The sequence below is a fragment of the Lepus europaeus genome, chromosome 2 (assembly GCF_033115175.1).
Source record: "Lepus europaeus isolate LE1 chromosome 2, mLepTim1.pri, whole genome shotgun sequence".
NCBI lineage: Eukaryota > Metazoa > Chordata > Mammalia > Lagomorpha > Leporidae > Lepus > Lepus europaeus.
In genome coordinates, this window is record NC_084828.1 from 53,128,350 (window position 1) to 53,148,383 (window position 20,034).

At 44.3% G+C, this 20,034-nt stretch overlaps 1 protein-coding gene across 3 annotated transcripts in view; it reads left to right on the forward strand.

The window, feature by feature from the left end:
* Window positions 1-350: 350 nt before the first annotated feature.
* ST3GAL6 (ST3 beta-galactoside alpha-2,3-sialyltransferase 6) overlaps window positions 351-20,034 on the forward strand; it is a 68,591-nt gene continuing 48,907 nt past the window's right edge. Inside the window, exon 1 of one of the 3 annotated variants that reach the window (XM_062206781.1) lies at window positions 351-583. The gene's annotated coding sequence lies outside the window, so the exon portion shown is untranslated. Of the gene's footprint in view, window positions 584-794; window positions 1,066-20,034 lie in introns of those variants that run through there. The other 2 variants (XM_062206787.1, XM_062206779.1) reach the window with 2 other exon arrangements.

A 20,034-nucleotide genomic window follows, 5' to 3' on the forward strand; every position in this document is an offset into this window, starting at 1 on the left:
AACCCTGCGGTTCAGCGCCTGAATGCTGCCGCTAGGAACTGAATGTTGGTATATAGTGCAGCATATGACAAACACGGACATTTTAAAACTATTCGGATGTATACATATCTCAGGACATTATCGACACAGACTTTTCCCTAGGGAGAACCTCTCTAACGAGAAAAAAAAAATCCCACCTTGGTCCTTCTCCCTAAAATAACATCGAAAGACAAAAAGACTAACACATCTGTCCTTGAAAGGTTCAGCCCGCGAATCGGGAGCGCTCTGAACACACCCCTCCTTCTGCTCCGGACCAAACCTCCAGCCGCGCCCCGAGCTGCCAGCAGTCCCCGCGGCCACCAGTCTCCCCCTCGCCCCAGCCAGCGCGGCGAGGCCAAGGAGGACCCGGCCGCCCCCACGTTCGCTCCTGAAGTTTTCCAAACAACCCCGGGCGGGATGGGAGTGTCTTCTTGGCTGTGGAAATCGATCCTCCTACCTTGTCCCGAAGCCACCCGCCGCCTTGCCCCGGCCCTCCCCTCGCCTTGATTTTCCTATCCCGGACGCCCGGCGCGGGCGCGCGGCTGGAGTCCGCCCCGCCCGAAAGGTAGGCTTCCCCACAACGCACCCCCCTCTCCAGCCCTGCGATCCCGCATCGCTGCCCCGGGAGACGCAGGAGCCCGGCAGCCTCCCTGCGCATAGCACCTTCCTTCGCGGACTCAGGGGCGGCCGCAGCCACCGCGCATCTGGCGCCAGAGGCTGGGCAGGAGGAGCTGCGGGGGGCGCTCCGCGCAGTTGCGGGGGATCGGGACTCTGGCTCGGCAGAAGGCGCGGGGCTGGTGGGCGCCTCGGACTCCGCACGGCGCCGTGCCCTCCTCCTCCAATCCGCGGCCAAGTCCCCAGGGGGAAGGACTCACGCCCACGCCACCTCCCTCCTGTTTCTGCGGGCCGCGGGCTTCGGCGGCTCGATGCGGCAGGCGCCGCGGAGGCAGCAGTCGGCTGGAGCGAGCGGCGCGGGCAGGCGGAGAGCAGCGGGCCGGGCCAGGAGCCCAGCGCGCCTGGGCGGTCATCGCGCCTGGGCCTCGGCGGGTAACTCTCCCCGGCTCGCTGGGCTGCGGGGGTGCATGGCTTGGGCGAGGGAGGCTGGGGGAGAGGGGGACCGCCTGCAGACCAGGGTCGAGGCTCCTGGAGACCGCGCTGCCCGCAACCCCGGGTTTTGGAGACTCTGCGGCTGAGGGCTGGGAGCTCGGTGCGCGCTCTGTCCCGGCACCCAGCCTGCCAGCCCCAGAGTGCGTCGCAGGCGGCGGCACGAGAGGCTCGGGGACCCGCAGCCGCCGAGGGAGCGCTGGGGGTCCGGGAGCGGGCAGCGGGAGCCTAGCAGATCTGCGCTGGGACCTTCTGTCTCCGAATCGAGGCGGGGCTGGGCGCTGGGGAAGCCGACGGGGGTGTCCGGTGCCTGGGTCACTATTGTTTTGTGCTGAAGGGTCTGTGCGCCAGGAGGGGCGATGGGTCTCGTGGTTTCTGGCCTTTGACGTTAGAAAGTTTTTGTGAGAAGCCCCTCTTCCCGCCACTGGGCAACCAGACCTGACAAAACAAGCGCCGAGGCAGTTTGGGACCGACCGGCAAGGAGCAAATTGCCGTGTTGGGGCTGCCGTTAATTTTCTGGGTCGGGGAGAGGCAGTCTCTTTGCAGCCGTTGGCTCCGCAGCTCTGGGCGACCTCAGCCCTTTGCTTATGTGCTGGTGTTTTGGCTTTATTTCAAAAGCGATTTTCAGAGACCAGAAATAAACCCAAAGCACCTTCTTTTGGGATTTTTCAGTGGAAGCGATAGGGGGAGGGGAAGAGGCTGCGGGCCGGCGAGGAAGTGGGGGCGGGGGAGGGGGAGCCCGGCTGTCGTTCAAAGGTAGTGTTTAGAAAAGCGTGGGGTGGCGATGGGGGAGACCGAAGCTTGGCGGATCCGAAACCACCAGTCACGTTTGCTGTGAGAGGACCTCCTGAGTACTCGGATCGGGTTGCTGGCTGAGGAAACTTTGGAAGGTTTGCGTCCTCTGTGGTCCGTGTCCACATTGACCTTCAGGTCCCTGAGGGCCGCCTCTCTGAAGTCAGCCTGGAAATTTGCCTTTCGGATCTTCAGCCTCCCTTTCTCAGCTGCGGCCCAGGCAACTGTCTTTTTATTTACACGGAGAAGTTAAATATTTGAGAGAATCGGATCAAGGTGCCAGATTACTTTCCGTCAGAAAGCATGCTGATTTGGTGTTTTTAAATCGGTTTATGTTGCTTCCTGCCCTTCTCACTGAGGACTTCTTTTCAGACCAACATGTTTAAAAGAGGCACCCTTAAACTGTCCTTTCCTTTGTTGTCTCTGAACGGGGCCAAGTGCATTAGATAATGGCAACTTTGGTTTATAGGAAGAGAACTTTTTAAGAAAATATTTCTATTTCTGCTTCTTTGATCTGGCTTCCTAAATTGCCTTTAATGGATCTCTGGAGTGGGAGGACTGGTCTCCATTCCGTACCTGATTGTGCTTTCTTTGAACCCAATTTTTGCCCTAGTCCATGAATGTCAGTCTCAGATTGTACCATGTCTTGTTTTAATGGGGCAATAAAAACAGAACTGCAGGTCTGACTACATTGCAGTAGATTAATTGGAGATGTCCCATTTGTTCTGATGCCTCAAATCAATAAAAATCCCCGAGAGGCTTAGAAAACAATAGACGGTATTGAAGAAAGAATGCTTTTAAGAGACTTGCCATGAAAATACATCACTCTGTCTTTTGTGAAATGGTGATTCTCAGGGTTTCCCACTCTAGAACTCAGTGGCCAAGGAGTGAATTTCACAGCAGTATTCTTCTGTTGGAGATGTATTTCTGTTTCACATCAACTAGAACATTCTGAGAGCAGAAGTGAATAATGCCATTCTTCCCGTGTGTACGGTTTCCTGAGAAGCATCATCTGCTAACCGTGCAGGTTGCCAGATGGCTTCTGTAAATTGTGATTCCATCCAGGGTTAGGGACCAGAGATCTGTTTCGCATGCATTCTAGAGGCTGCTTGTTGAGAAGGTGAGGAAGCATGGAGCGCCCATGTGGCACCTATTCAGAACCGCAGCATGTTTAAATAGGTTTTGCCATTTAATCTGCCTGATAGCCCTGTGAGACAGCGATTTTTAGCTCCATTTAATAGGTATAAAACAGCTAAGAGTGCCCTAGGTTAAGTGAATAACAGTGGGTCACAGAAAGCTCTGCCCGTCTCTGCCTTATACCATCCCAGGAAGCTTCCACAGCAAACATTCTTAACAAATCCTTCCATTCCTTGCATGTATCTTTCTCCTTTGTCTCAAACATACATAATTACCCCTCTGGCTGGGCTCTTTGAACAGGTGGTCTGCATTTTTTGCCTCTCTTTTGACAGCTGCAAACTTACACAGGTGAGGTACTTTCTATGTTCTACACATCTTTGATGTGCCACTTAGGTGTGCTACATCTGGCCAGTCTGGGAGATTGTCCTATCTTCACTGGGTTGTACTCCAGAAGTTCTTTTCTTTCTGAGTGTGTCTTCATGATGCTCCTGCTCACCCTTCAAGGACCAGATGCATCTTTCCTGGAAGAAGTTGTCTCAGGGCTCCATCTTCACTTGGCTGAAATGAACCTCTTTCTCTCATCTACTTCAACTGCAATGGATGATAGCACACAGCACAGTTTCCAAGTTGGCTCGCCTGGATTAAGAACATGTTTGATTCAGAACGAGCTTTATGGTGTTTTAGTAGGAAACTATATTTATGGTTCCACATCAGCCTGTCCGGAACACACTTCCCTTAGCATTGAAAGGGTAGTAGGAGTTCATTCCTCTGGAAGTGACACCTCAGCCTGATCTCTAAGAGGTGCCAAAGAGTCATCCTTAGCCTGTTGATTAATTTATTGTCTCTGGTTAAAGCTAACTGTCTGAGAGACACTTGAGATAATAGCAGTTTCCACTGCACCTCATCACTGATTACAGTTTAGGAAGCCAAATGAAGGAAGTAGAAATAGAAATACTTTCTAGAAAAATTATTTTCCCTCTCTCTCTCTCCCCATCTTTATAAAAGATTTATTTATTTATTTGAAGTAGAGTTACGGAGCGAGAGAAGGATAGTCAGAGAAAGAGAGATATATCTTCTACCTGCTGTTTTACTCCCCAAATTACCACATTGGCTGGGACTGGGGTAGGTTGAAGCCAGGAGCCCAAGAGCCTCATCCAGGTCTCCCACATGAGTGCAAGGGCCCAAGGACACATTAGCAGGGAGCTAGATCGAAGAGAAGCACCCGGGACTGGAACTGGTGCTTTACGGGATGCCAGCACCTCAGGCAGCAGGTTGACCCATTGCACCACAGCGCTGGCCCCAAATTCTGTTCTTGTAAACCAAAGTTACCACTATCGAAAGAATCTCTGAAGCAATTATCCTTTTTCAGAGACAACAACTAAACAACAATCCAGTGCCATGATCACTGTGCTGGGTGGGGTGGCAGCAACGGAGCACAGGGTGGTTTTTTGGTGGATCTTGGGTGCCTTTCTACATGGTCCTCCACAGATGGACTTTCTTCATGATCAACCACTATTTTCTGAGTATCCTCTACGTAACAGGAGATGTTCTTGAGGGTAGAAAATGGGGTGTGTGCCCTGTTGAACAAAACAGAAATAGCCCCTGCTCTTATAGAGCTTCTGCTTTTGTGGGATACAGAGTTAGTAAACAAGTTACAAGTCATTGGAAAATATGTTTCAAATAGATACAGTATTACAAAGACAATGGAGAGGGGGCGGGTATGATAGGGCACAGGGGAAGCTCCTCTTGAACAGAGAGCTTCAGATGAGAGGAGGTTCGAACCATGTGAATGATGAGAAGGAGCCAGTCAAGTGAAGAGAAGCAGCACTCTGGGCAGCGTTAACAGCAGCTGTAAAGATCCCGAGGCATGTGGGAATTTGGGGTGGTTGAGAAACGAAGTCAGCATGTGTGGAGTTGCACAAGTTGCAGTTGGTTTTTCTTTTCCTTGTTAATTGGCCATCCGTGATTTCTCTCTCCTTGTCCCAGGTCAAGGCACAGGCCTATCCATATTATAGGGCACAGAGGACCCAGTAAACTCATATACCCACTTAGTTTCACATTCATGCAAAAAAACTCTCCATCATTAGTTCTGATTCCTCACCTGCTCTTCTGATCAGAAATCTCTGAAGTCTCTGGGTTGGCTGGTATCATCTTAAACTAGGTACTAAAAATTAAGTTAGTGAAATCAAATCACAATTGTTATCTTTTGCGAGGCAATCTTTCTTGCAAGAGGCAATATTCTCAATAATCCAAAGCCCGGCACTTTGCTGAATTCCCACTCCCTGGGATCTCTGCAGTCTGTCACAAGAAGTTCATGGTCTATTTAGAGTGCAGTTTCAGTGGAAATGTGCAGGGCTCCTGCAATATTTGTTGTAGGAATATACTATACCTGAGAATTTCATTTCTGTTTATATATGATCTTGGCAATCTTAGAGCAGCACTAAAATGACCTTAAATTTATTATTTCTGATAAATTTGTAGTACTGCTTTGTCAGCAATGTACAGAAGGTCCCAGGAGTTTATCAATATATTTTTTTTTATTCCATGATGTTTTTATTATCACTATTATATTATCCTCTGGGGAAACCTGGCACAGTTTTTAGAGATTTAGAGGTTGTTTTTGAGATTCTTTAGCCAGATGAACTGCTTATTTATTAATTGATGTATTCAGTGTAGCCAACATATTACTTATAGCTTTTTGTGTTTGTTTGTGAGGGCAGTGATGTGTGTTGTCTTGACACCCCTATGTCCTCTGCAGCTGGCTCAGTGGCCAGTGTATTACAGAATTAGCAAACTCTTGTCAGATGACTCAGTGAATGTCCATTGATTGACTTACAATGTTAATCTCTCAGCTCAGTTGTACCATGTTTATAACAAGCATCATTTATCTTTATAATGATGATTAACAATCTGTCATGGGGCTGGCGCTTAATGGCGTAGCAGGTTAAGCCTCTGCCTAAAGTGCTAGCATCCCATATAGGGGCCAGTTCAAGTCCCAGCTGCTCCTCTTCTGATCCAGCTCTCTGCTATGGCCTGGAAAGCAGTAGAAGATGGCTCAAGTCCTTGGGCCCCTGCACCCATGTGGGAGACCCGGAAGAATCTCCTGGCTCCTGGCTTCGGAATCTGCCCAGCTCTGGCCGTTGTGGCCATCTGGGGAGTGAACCAGCGGATGAAAGACCTCTCTCTCTCTCTCTCTCTCTCTCTTTCTGTCTGTATCTCTGCCTCTCAAATAGATAAATCTTTTAAAAAAAAATCTATCATCTCAGAAAGTTTACCCACTGGAGGAAACAGATTCATCCCTATGGATTTGTATAGATTAATTAAAACCCTCTGGGTTGGCATTGTGGCTTAACAGGTAAAGCTGATGCCTGCAAAGCCGGCATCCAATATGGGCTCTATTTCCAATCCAGCTCCCTGTTAATGGCCTGGGAAAAGCAGCAGAAGATAGCTCAAGAACTCATGCCCTGCACCCATGTGGGAGACCCAGATGAAGCTCCTGGCTCCTGGCTTTGGCTTGGCCCAGCCCCAGCTGTTGCAGTCATCTGGGGAGGGAACCAGTGGATGGAAGATCTCTGTCTCTTCTTCTCCTTCTGTAACTGACTTTCAGATACATAAATACATCTTAAAAATAAAAAAAGGAAGAAACCTCGGAAAAAAAGTTTTTCTCCTTCTGAAAATATTAGTGTATTTATGTTGACAAGGAAGAGATTAGTATGTAATGTTATCATGTGACTCTTCTCATATTTGTTTTTATGTACAATAGACTTTCAATATAGTTTCATAGTTCCTAATTTGTGATAATTTGGATGGGGCTAGTTAGGTGTTGCGGTTACATTACTGAGGAAATACCTGTGCCAAGAATGTGAACAGCAAAATCCTTTCCCTCTGTAATAATTAAGTACAGCATCTTTATGGCCATGATTTCATGCTCTGATTTTCAAGCACTTTAGTAGGCCAAGATTTCATTGCCTAAGTTCCAATAGCTTTGATGTTTCTTAGCTTTCTATTAGATAGCACTCATTTGAGAAGACACAACTAATACCCTGGGGATTAAAAACTGCACCAAGACTGCCAGAGCTGGTTGGGCGGAGTCGGAGAGAAGCTCCTTGTGACTGAGGCCAGCGCCCAGGGTGCAGCCTGGCCCCATGGGGGCTCTCGCTGAGTGTATGGTGACACTCTCACACAGACCGTATCTGCAGAGGGCATCCTTTTGCTTAATAGAGGTACTGTGTGTTCTGATTTTCAGATGGCCCAGAAAAGGCTCTGGCTTCTAGCTTTCTTTTCTCCTGCCCTGCAAGAATGTGATGCTATAAAAACATAGCCTTCTTGTCTTTGAGCTCATTTTAGAGTTCCTGTCCACCATCCCATCAGGTTTGGGACCTCAAAGGTCTTTTTCTGACCTCTTTGCAGAGTTTTCTTCTTAGGATATATTCTGTTGCAAATGTTGAGGCTGAAACCATAGAAGGAAGTCTCCAATGTTTTTATTAAAATCTTGTGCAACTCTAGTACATAGAGGCACTAATGTGTTAAGGAGTGCAGGAAGCAGAGAGAGGGAATGTGTCTATTTTGTATGGTCATCATAGAATAAAAAGAGATCACAGATTTTAAAAAATTTCCTGATTCCTCCTTATGTGTAACTAATCACATTTACCATTGCAAAATGGGTTATCTGGGAGCAGTGAGGTGATGATCCAGCATCCTGGTAACGCATGGGTGGATTTTCATCTGCTTTTCAGCAACAATTAATTTAATTTGCAATTTTATTTAATTATTTAATTGCTAGAGTTAATTAGTTAATTAGTGATAGTTAAAGGAGCTTTCTGTTGTCAGTTATCTTCTGAGATAAAGGACATGGCTGTCAAAACACTTCTGATATTTGGAGCTAATATTTTAGGTAATTTAGGTAATTATTTTGTTGTATCCTAGCTGTGTTACAAATAAATGATGAATAATTGGAATTTTTTAATAAACAGGATGATAGGATATGTGTGCTTTATGATCATGATCTATACATGCTTTGCATGTACTGATTGCTTTGGATGGGCAAATCTGGCCCATCTATTTCAGAAAAACATATTTATACAAATTGGGTAGTTATGGCATTTCTGCTTTAATCATAAAATAATCACTTATTTAAAAAGTTTTATTGTTATTATTATAATTATTTTATTTGACAGAGAGAGACAGAGAGAAAGGTCTTCCTTCCGTTGGTTCACTCCTCAAATGGCCGCTACGGCTGGAACTATGCTGATCTGAAGCCAGGAGCCAGGTGCCTCCTCCTGGTCTCCCATGCAGGTGCAGGTGCCCAAACACCTGGGCCATCCTCCACTGCCTTCTTGGGCCACAGCAGAGAGCTGGACTGGAAGAGGAACAACCAGGACAGAACCCGGCACCCATATGGGATGCCAGTGCCTCAGCACCATGGTGCTGGTCCCAAAAGTTTTATTATTTTTAAAATTATTTATTTATTTTTTTGAAAGGGAGAGGTACAGAGAGAGAGAGAGATCTTTCATCCACTGTTTCAGTCACCAAATGGCTGTAATGGCTGGAGCTAGGCCACTTGGAAGCCAGGAGCCAGGAGCCTTTTCCAGGTCTCCCATGTGGGTGCAGAGGCCCAAGCCCTTGGGTCATCATTTGCTGCTTTCCCAGGCACATTAGCAGGAAGCTGGATCAGAAGTGGAGCAGCCAGGAACTGAATTGCCCCAGTAATCACTTCTTATAAAGATCTTTTACTTAAGTTCTCCACCTATGACCACCAATATTTCTATAATGTATCTTCATAATTACATTTCTTAAGCATGGTTTTGATTCTGTAATTTGTTTTTCCACACAAAATCCACCAGTCATGCAGTTTTCTGCCATTTCCCACATTGCTAACTTTATTTTTACTCTCCCATTTGACCCTGGAGCTACGCAGGCCTCCTAGGGCTGTTGTTTGGGTTCTTTTACATTCAGGACCTTTCTCCTTCAACTCTGCCAGGCAAGCCAGGTTATAATTGCTTTTAGTTTCTAGCTTCCTGGCTTATAACTGCATGATTCTGAACAATTTGCCTAACTGCTCCAAGCCGTACTTGTGTACAAATTTGAAATGTTCACATCACAATTTAGTATAATTAAAAAGAAAATACATATAAATAGTTCAGCATTGTTTCTGCCAAATATCAAACTTTTTTTTCAATGTTGTATGCAATTCTTACTATTACAGCTCTATTAGTATAGCCATTGTCACAACTCTATTGTTCCTCAAATACTTAAAATTAACCAAAAGGCCTTTCTGGTTCACTTTATGTCACTCTATCCTTCCTCAAGTCTGTTTCTTCTTAGCACCTGACTTTATCTGGAGGATATTAATCTACCCACATTGGTTTAGTTCTTTAATTATTCTCTATTGAAGAGCAACAAATATTTGGGTCCCTCTCCTCTGCCAAGCACAGTGTGTTATATAGGGATCCACAGACACATAATAGAGAATTGCAGAAAGTGTGTGTGTGTGTGTACACATGCTTTTAATGGGACTGGGGAAAGACCATCTGTAGGTTAAATAGGGCTATGGATTTTTTCAGGGTAAATTAGCGGTAAGGAGTAAAAATTACTTTCTCCATATGTCCATTTAAAAACCTAACATCTTTTAATTTGAGGATTTTTTTTTTTTGACAGGCACAGTGGACAGTGAGAGAGAGAGACAGAGACAGAGAGAAAGGTTTTCCTTTTGCCGTTGGTTCACCCTCCGCGGCCGGCGCACTGTGGCCGGCACACCGCGCTGATCTGATGGCAGGAGCCAGGTGCTTCTCCTGGTCTCCCATAGGGTGCAGGGTCCAAGGACTTGAGCCATCCTCCATCTGCACTCCCTGGCCACATCAGAGAGCTGGCCTGGAAGAGGGGCAACTGGGACAGAATCCGGTGCCCCGACCGGGACTAGAACCCGGTGTGCCGGCGCCGCAAGGCGGAGGATTAGCCTGTTGAGCCATGGCGCCAGCCTGAGGATTTATTTTTAAGTGATTATAGTTATCCCTGTATTTGGTATGGCCTTACATATGCTTTCTTTCATAGATTCTTCTCTATCCTCATCCAAATGCAGATGAGAGGTAGAAAGGGAACTCCTCCTTGAAAAGCTGAATCCCAATACATGATAGCATGGAGTGGTAAGGTTGGGTTGAGGCGGAACAGCATTTCATGCAGCAGGAACTGTAGGGTCAAAGGTGCTGGGGTGAGTAGGATTAAGAACTGCACAAAGTTTGCTGTTAGTGGAGCATGACGTTCAAAGTCGAATATTTCAGGATGAGGCCTGAGAAGCCATGGGAGTCAGCCCAATTGGAATTGCAAGTCTGTGGCCTCTGTATCTATATCTCCCTATGCCTGTGCACTTAGGGAAGTAGGTCTATGTAGGCAATTTATAACAGGCAAAGTCTACATTTGTGACATACTTCTAAAGGTGGACTTGGATTTTACATATGGCATAGTAAGGCCTCTCTTCCAAGGACTGTTTTCATAAGCAAATGGAGAGACCATTAGTTGAAGTCATACATGCATCCTCTATAGTGTAATTATATATACTCTATAGTGTAATAATATATATTTTTATATATTATATAGAATATTTTATATAGTGTAATTATATATACTCTATAATATATATACATATATACATTACATATACACATACATATATAATGTGTATATATACATTATTGAGTGCATATAATTGCATAAATATAAATCTAAATAATTTATAATTTATAAAGTATAATTTGTATAAGTGTCAATTTATGTAATAAATAAGTATAATTTAAGTATAATATAAACATAATTATATATGCTCATACATGCATATAGTATACTCTATATATACTCAATAGTGTAATTCATAGCAGAGCTTTCATTTTTAATAATGCAAGTGTTGAAAGGCTTGAAGTGTTGAATATCATTTATGACCTCAGGGTGTGGGGTTCTTTATGAAATGTGATGGCAGACAGGGACTTGGGCCGGCTGGTGTCCCTTAGTGAGAAGTCGCAGGATCACTACAGATTCACGCCTCCCTGACACATTTGGCACGGCAGAAGGCCTGCCAAGGCTTCTGTTCACAGCCTCGCTTTCTGTGAGCACATTTTTTTCGCTGTGTTTCAAACTTTCTCTGTCTGTTTTGATCCATATTTGATGTGTGTGTCTTTGTTGGCATTTCAGTTAAGGTTTGGCTCCTTCCTCCCTTCAGGTCCCTGATTTGCTAGATCAATGAGCTGCTGTTCACAACTTTCTGCAATAACTGCTTTTAAATGTCTGAATTATTTTGAATTGTAGAACATCTTGTGTTTTTACTCCAAAAATATTTTCCCTACTAAGCTGAGTGTTGCCTGGTAGCTTTTAACTCTCTCTTTTGGTGGCAATCTCTCTTCCTTAGTAATTAAGCAACAAGACCCAAAGCACCCTAACCACGAGAGCTTAAAATTCCCGAGAAGAATTAGATGCAAAGGAAATAAACACTGGAACTTGAACTGTAATTAGCCCGTAAGTGGGAGGTTGAGGAGAGGTTTGCCAGGCGGCTGGGCAAACAGAGGGAAGCAGAAAGTCCCAGCATACTTGCAATACTGCAGGGGAGGATGAGCCCTTCCCATGGGTCTGTGCTCACCAAATAACTTTAATTATCACTCAGGGATTTCCAGGTAAAGTTGCTAACCTGATGGTTCAAAACTGTAGAATCTTTGGCACTTACACTTTATGTATTAGAAGAGAATCACTTGGGCCTTTCCAATTATATGCCAGGCTCCTAGGAATTGCGCCCCTCAGGTGAACTAATCCCTCGCATGTCTGAGCCTGCGGGGCTGAGCTGCCAGTCTTTCCTGGATAAGGCCCCTCTCGGAGGGTCTACCTAGGCTATCTCTAGTTCTTAGCTCCATCTTCTGCAATGTTTCACAAAATTTCTGGGGAAATAGATCAGGCATATCAAGGAGTAAATTTCCTCACAGTCAGCACCTCCAGGTATATCACCTTCAGCTGAAACAGGACACCTCCAGCCTCCCACCTGAATTAGCACCCGGCAGATTCTGAATGGCTCAGAGCATCAGGTACCCTGGCTGGCTGAATGCGAGGACTGAACACCCCTAGGAGGGTGGGAGAGGTTCATCTGGGTCACCCCTAAAAGAAGCTGTGTTGAAGTCCTAACCATCAGTGCCACAGAGCCTGACCTTATTTAGAAAGAGGGCTGTGGCGGATATAATTTGTTGAGATGAGTTTGGAAAAGAGGAGGATGGGCCCCTAGTCCAGGATGACTGGCATCCGTGTGAAAACAGTGACAGGGAAAACACAGAGGAAGGTGGAGGGTTAGTGAGGTGACACATCTGGAAGCCAAGGAATGCCCAAGATTGCTGGTTCACCACTGGAATGAGGAAGAGGCACTAGAGGATTCTCCCCTGCAGTGTCCAGCGGGAGCACAGCCCTGCTGACACCTTGATTTTGGGCTTCTAGCCTGCTGAACCCTGCTGAACCAAGACAAGAAATTCCTGTTGTTTTAAGCCACCCAGTTTGTGGTGGTTGTTGTAGCAGCGCTACACAGAAGCTCTGCAATGGGGGACTCTGCTTTATATTCCCTGGAGCAACCTGGCTCTTGGTCTTGGGGTTGCCCACCAGGCTGAAGGCTACACTGTGTCCAAGCTACTCCTGTGTGACTATCTCACCCACGGCTTCCTTTGCTGATGCTTGCTCCCAGTCTGTGGTGTGCTTCTTAGGAGCACAGATTCATGACCATTAGATGGCTTTTTCTTCATCCAATTGGCTTTTCACCAGCACCTTTGGGATGAGCTAGTTTGGTTTCCTGACATGCTACAGACTGAACATGGCAGAGCAGCCACCTTGTCTGGCTTACCTCCCAGACCCAGACTGGGCCAAATCCTCGTGCAGTTTCCATCAGCTCATCTCGTCCCAAACCATCTTTGATGGGAAAAAAAAAAAAAACTCATATTACTTTATTTTTTTTATTTTTATTTTTTTGACAGGCAGAGTGGATAGTGAGAGAGAGAGACAGAGAGAAAGGTCTTCCTTTTTGCCGTTGGTTCACCCTCCAATGGCCGCTGCGGCCGGCGCATCGCGCTGATCCGAAGCCAGGAGCCAGGTGCTTCTCCTGGTCTCCCATGCGGGTGCAGGGCGCAAAGACTTGGGCCATCCTCCACTGCCTTCCCGGGCCATAGCAGAGAGCTGGCCTGGAAAAGGGGCAACTGGGACAGAATCCGGCGCCCGAACCGGGACTAGAACCCGGTGTGCTGGCGCCGCAAGGTGGAGGATTAGCCTGTTAAGCCACAGTGCCGGCCAACTTTATTTTTTAATTAAAAATCTTCATTCATAGAAGTTTAGATAGATAGGTAGGTAGGTAGGTAGATAGATAGATAATGGATAGATACGACTCTAAAATAGGGATTGGTAGAGGCCAGGAAGGGTGAGGGTATAAGAGGAGATCTGATTATGGGCAGTGACATGCAGCCAGGTGAAGGTAGTGGGTTGTGGTACTACCCAGAACTAAATGGTCTGTGATAAATTGCATGCTATGATTTATGCTGTGTGTCTGTTGGAATATTGCACTATACACTGTGCATTAAAATGTACAAGAATTTCATATTAAAAACCCAAAATTTAAAAAATAAAGAGTTCAGAATGAAAGATGGATAAATACCTGGAATATTACATTTTAAGTGTAAGATCTAGTAAATGTTAGTAAATTGATAAAAATCAAGTTTGATTAATTAGAGCACCAGAATCATAGGATTCCCTACACGATAAAGTGGTGTCTGAGGTGCTCATGAGGCCGTCATATGTTCGACCTTTGGCCAAGACTGCTAAAACCACTGTAATTGAGTCTCTGTTACCTTCATTTCAATCTTGCAGAGATATGAAAGATGTCTTTGTTTTCAATAGGAAGCATTGAAATAGTTTCAAATAATAACAAAAAACAGTATGTTTACTAACACCGAGAAAGAAATCTTTAATTTTCAGTGTGGCCTTCTGTAAATAAATGCTTCGTTTGGCTGCACTTGGCTGTACCATAGACCTGTCCTCATTGGAGAAAATGAAAACTGTCAGATCCAAAAGCAGCTCAACAGCTAGGCCTTCAGCAGCAACAGGGAACTCTGCAGAGCCTGAGACTACAGGATGTGCTTTCTTTAGCAAATGGTTTTCAACCGCCTCACCACCTATCTGTTCTTTATTTTGAGCTGAGTTTCTGGTGCTTGTGGAGTCACAAGGCTGGTACTGTTGTAAAGTCTCCAGGGTGACCACAGGCTCAGGTCAGTTCCCATGCTCCCCACTTCTGCTCTCACGAGGGGACCTAGGGACTCTACTGGCAGCATTTCTTGTACATTTAGAAAATTTTAAAAAATTATTTATCTAAGAGGCAGAGAGACAGATACAGACTGCTCCCAACCATTGGTTCACTGCCCAAATGCCTGCAATGGTTGGGGCTGGATTAGGCCAAAACCTGGTGCTGGAAATTCACTCCAGGTCCCCCAAATGGGTGGCCAGATCCAAATTACTTGCCTCTTCACCACCATCTGCCAGGCTGTACACTAGCAGGAAGCCAGCGTTAGGAACCGAAGCTGAAAATTGAATCCAGGCACTCTAATTTGGGACATGGGAATCTTAACCACTGGTCTGAATGCCTGCCCTGACATTTCTTTTAAATGCTCTTAGCAGAGATTCTTAGTCTCGAATGGCCCCAGTCTAGATGATCGCTGAGGGCATGAGCTCTCTTCTACTTCCCCTTCTGTTTTATTCAGAAGCCACTGACTACTGCTGGTAACTATGTCTTGGGGACATGTAAAAAAATCACAAACATGGAGGACTTGCAAATATTTACGTTATCTTATTTTGTAGTTTATTTGCTGTGCTTTATTTTCTTATTAAGCCTTTTTCCACCTCTCGCTCCTGATGTTTATTCTTGGCAAATACTTTCTTTTTATGGAGAAAGTCTCAGGCCAGTCATTCTCTATGAAGATAAAACATTTTAAAAAATTGAAAAATTATAAAATAGTGCACTTTAAACTCAGAATTAGGGGATCTAGGGTAGGGCAAAAGTTATGTTTATGTGTGTGACTATATGGACCTGCCTTTAGTTTGTGCTCTCTCAGCTCAGACAGCCCTTGCATCCTGAAATGCCACGGATAGATGGTGGATAATGAAGCTACTCCATATGCTTGACCGGTTTTCTCATAAAAAGAGAGGGATGAATTTGGGTTCAGTTGGGTTCTGGTTTGTCTCCTGAAGCCTGGGAGAGTGTTCACAAGCCCAGGAGGATTTCTTGGCCTTAAGCTAGTGATCTAGAAGAATACATATCTTCTTGGCTTGCCTCTGGAATGTGCTAAAACATTTTTCTAGTTGTTTGCTAATTGTAACGCCCAGTGTGCTGAAGTTACTTCTTTCATTAGAACCCAGATTACACTTGTCATTTACCTTCTCAGGGATGGTGCATCTACCTTGGCAATCTGCTAGTAGAAGAGATATTTTCCCCATCTCTCCCCTGGAAGAGAAACACCCCTTTTTTAATTTCCTCTGACATTTTCTACACTGAATTGTTTTATAGTGTGAAGAATGCAGTTATCAGGAAATAGATATGCATATTTTGAAAGCTCTAACTTTTGATGTTTTCTTAAATTCTTCTTTAGAGAAGAAAATGTTAAAGCTATAGGAAGCCCAAACATGCGACTTCATATATTTGTATACTTGATGTCAGTTTACCCTTGATAGTATGAGGAGTTCTGAAAAAGTTTATGGAAAATGTATATTATTCAAAAAATGAAATGACACATGGATTTCAAATTTTCTTGCATCAGAGAAACATGTTTTAATTCTGCTTCCATATACTTTTTGAAATGCCCTCATAAACTTTGTTAGGGTCCTTGAATGAAAAAAATGCTGTTAATGCAAATAGATCATTGTTTATAGTCAAATCATTTATATAGGTCTGGCCATGTCGGGATAAAATACCAAGCATTTTATTGCTTTAATTGTTCACCCTACCAAACATTGTTTCTGTCACATACAGGGCACTTATAATCTCTTGATTCTTAAAAAAAAAAAAAAAAAGGGTCCCCTTTTTGCAAAGTTGTGCCTTGGATTATATCTGGCCAGAACATGGGATGAAGCATTTCGGAGAAACGGTTGGTTTGCTTATCTACTTTCTCCAACATGCTGTTTTCCACCCAGTGGTGTGGTTATCAGGAAGAGAAAGTGGCTGTAAGAGCATTTGCTGCATCTGCTGTCTCTTCGATATGTTTTGTTTTCAAAAGGATTATTTTGGATTCACACAAGCTAACAATTTATTTTCTTATTTAAAATAGTTTACTTTCCCTTTTCAGATGTTCATATTTTAGATATCTAGGTGTTTTTCTATGACTTGAACTAATGAGGTTTATATTTCAGGAAAAAAGCTATTTTAAAATGTAATTTTAGTTTTGAAGTATTTCTACCAATTTCTAGGACTTACTGGCCTAGTCAACTGTTTTTACTACATTGGGAAAGGAGACTGTATCCAAATGACATTTAGATAAACAGTTTTCTGCAAACAACCTAAGTGTCTACTCCAAGGAATGGATGATTCCGACAGAATATTCAACAGTGTTTACAGTGAATGAAATGGACCTTTAGGCATCAAATAGATCTCAAAACGAAAAGTGCAGAGTAAAAAACACAGATTTCAGCATATCATGTATGTGCTGGCAAATGTTAAGTTAAACCTCAGTATCATAGACCATATGATGTCTTTGAGAGAGGATGTGTGTTTGTAAATGTATATGAATAGAAAGTAGAGTGGCTAACTATTAAAGTCATGATAGTAGTTATCCCTGGGAGAAGAGGAACAGGTATGGGGAAGGAAACATACATCTGTGTTTAAAATAAATCTCCAAGAAGATATGATATTTTAGCTAATGGGTTCATGAGTATTTGTTTAAATATGTATATATGTTTATATATATAGGTTTATATATATATATGTGTGTGTATGTATATATATATATATATGTGTGTGTGTGTGTGTGTTTATATATATATATATATTTGAAAGGCAGAGTTACAGAGAGAGAGAAGGTCTTACATGAACTGGTTCACTCCCCAGATGGCTGCAATGGCCAGAGCTGCGCGGATCCGAAGCCAGGAGTCAGTGGGTTCTGCCAGGCCTCCCACGTGAGTGCAGGGGCCCAAGGACTTGGGCCATCCTCTACTGCTTTCCCAGGCCATAGCAGAGAGCTGGATCGTAAGTAGAGCAGCCAGGACTTGAACTGATCCCCATATGGGATGCCAGTACTGCAGGTGGCAGCTTTACCCACAGTGCCACAGCGCCGGCCCCAGGTATTTGTTATATTAACATTTGGACTTTTATTAACATTTTTGTGATGAAAAGCCTCCATGTAATATTTCCTAGTGAAATAGATCCCAACTAGGACTAGGAACCATGTAGTTTGCAGGGCCCTGGGAATGAGACTGAATCAATTGTTGAACACATCTAATATTTCATGATGCTATTCTGCAAAAGATGCGAATGAGCAGGATCAGTTTTCACAATGAGGGAGACCCCCAGTTGTCCTGGCTCCAGGAAAGCTGTACTAGCTTACAGGTCAGGAATAAAGACCCTTGCAGCAAAACCAGGACCAAACCAGGCTTGACACCTGCTAGCTGGAGAACTAGGCAAGCCTTTATCTTCTCCAGGCCTCCATTTCCCTCTCTGTAGAATGAGAGTAATAGTGCCCATCTCAGCACCGTTGTGAGGATCAAATGGGTTCCTGTGTGTGAAGCCTGGGATGCAGAAGCTGTGCTACAGGATAACCTATTATTGTTTTCATCACCACCTCCATTTAGCAGCCTTAGTTATTCCAATGGACCCTTCGTTCTTCCTGCAGGATCTTTACCACTGTTATTTCCTGTACCTAGGATGCTCTTCCTTTCTCCCCTGTTGCATCTGGGTAACTCCTTATCTTTCCCTTCCAGGGTCAGCTCCTACTCATACAACTGTAGTTTGATAATAGCTTATGAACTACTTGCTAATGTCTGCTTTTCTCACCAGATTGTAAAGTGCTTTTCTGCTTTACTGCTGTGTCTCTAATGCCTAGAACAGTATTCGACATAGAGTAGGCATGGGGAAATTCTATACTGAATAAGTCAGTAAATCAGCAAAGTTACTGTAGAAGGAGCAAACATTCAGAGTTAATTTTAGCAAGAAATGAATTTGATTCAGTGCACTTTGGCTTAAGGATTAACCTACTGGTATTAGGAAGTAAAACTAGGATTATATAATTTCATAAAATATATGCCATATGTACTGGTATATTTTAATAATAAATAATATGGTAGCACAATTTACTTGACTGACCCCATGTTTATAACTCAGTTTGAGGAGATCATCTGATGGATGGTGATGTATATATTCACACATTTTGTTTGTTGTAGAAAGCAAGACAGTTTCTAACCTTGGAATCTTAAGGCTTGATAATATGCCCTCAATCTAATGCCTTTCCTCAAAAATTGCAGAATAGGTAAGGAGAAAAATGAACAGGCAGGAGAAGATGCCTCCTACGGATTAGATCAACATAGCCTCATTCAGAATAAACTGGCATAATAAATGGTTTGGAAATAGGGATTTTGTAAATCAGATAGAATGTTATTTCTAACTTCTAGGCAAACCACAACAGTAAACCCTTTGGAAGGGTGACTTTCAGAGTGGAAGAAAGGCAGGAAACTGACTCCATAGATGAGGGTTTATTTACTCTGGGAGAGAAACATCAGAATGCCTTCACATTTAAGGAAGCGCTGTGGATTCAGATACCAACTTATTTCTCCAAGAAAGGCATCCCATAGGATTTTGAGTTGTTTGACAGTGCAGATTTATAAGATAAATTTGGGGAGTAGAGCAAAATACAGCCAAGCAACAAGTGGGGACTTTCAAAAACTGGACTTTCAAAAACTGAAGGAATTCTCAAGATTTAGATGGGTGGTAGGAAGGTGAAATTCTAGGACTAGGGAAAATTCTAGGACAGGGTTCTAGCCAAAAACAATGAAAACAAAAAGAGTAGAATTTGTGGCCTTGGGAGACTCTTGCCTCTCCCACCAGGTACAGACACATGATTTTCTTTCTTTTTTTTCTTTTTAAGATTTATTGATTTATTTGAAAGGAAGAGATACAGAGAGAGAGGGAAAGAGAAAGAGACACAGAGAGATCTTCCATCCACTGGTTCACTTCCCAAATGGCTGCAATGACTGGAGCTGAGCTGGGCTCATCTGAAGCCAGGAGCTTCTTCCAGGTCTCCCACATGAGTGCAGGGGTCCAAGCACTTGGGCCATCTTCTGCTGCTTTCCCAGGCACATTAGCAGGGAGCTGGATTAGAAGTGGAGCAGCTGGGACTTGATTCAACACCCATATGGGATGCTGGCATCACAGGTGGCAGCTTTACCCACTATGCCACAGTTTGGGCCCTGACACAGGATCTTATAATAGAATCACTGGGGGGTTTCCAAGATGGTGGAATAGCAATAGGACAGTCTGAATCACATGGGGCAAAATTAATGTTTAAAAAGGGTTGAGGGGTCAGTGCTCTGGTGCAGTGGGTAAAGCCGCTATATGGGCACTGGTTCAAGTTCTGGATGCTCCACTTCCTATCCAGCTCTCTGCTGTGGCCTTAGAAAGCAGTAGAAAATGGCCCAAGTCCTTGGGCCCCTGCACCCACATGGAAGACTCAGAAGAAACTCCTGGCTCCTGGCTTCAGATCAGCCCAGCTCCAGCCATTGTGGCCATCTGGGGAGTGAACCAGTGGATGGAAGACCTCTCTCTCTCTCTCTCTCTCTCTCTCTCTGTCTCTCTCTTTCTTTCTCTCTCTGCCTCTGCCTCTCTGTAACTCTGCCTTTCAAATAAATAAATCCTTTTTTTTAAAGGGGTGGGGGCTGAAACTACATGCCTGAGATAAAGCCATGGGGAATTCACAGCAGAAAACACAATGAATGGCAGGGATGGTCCAA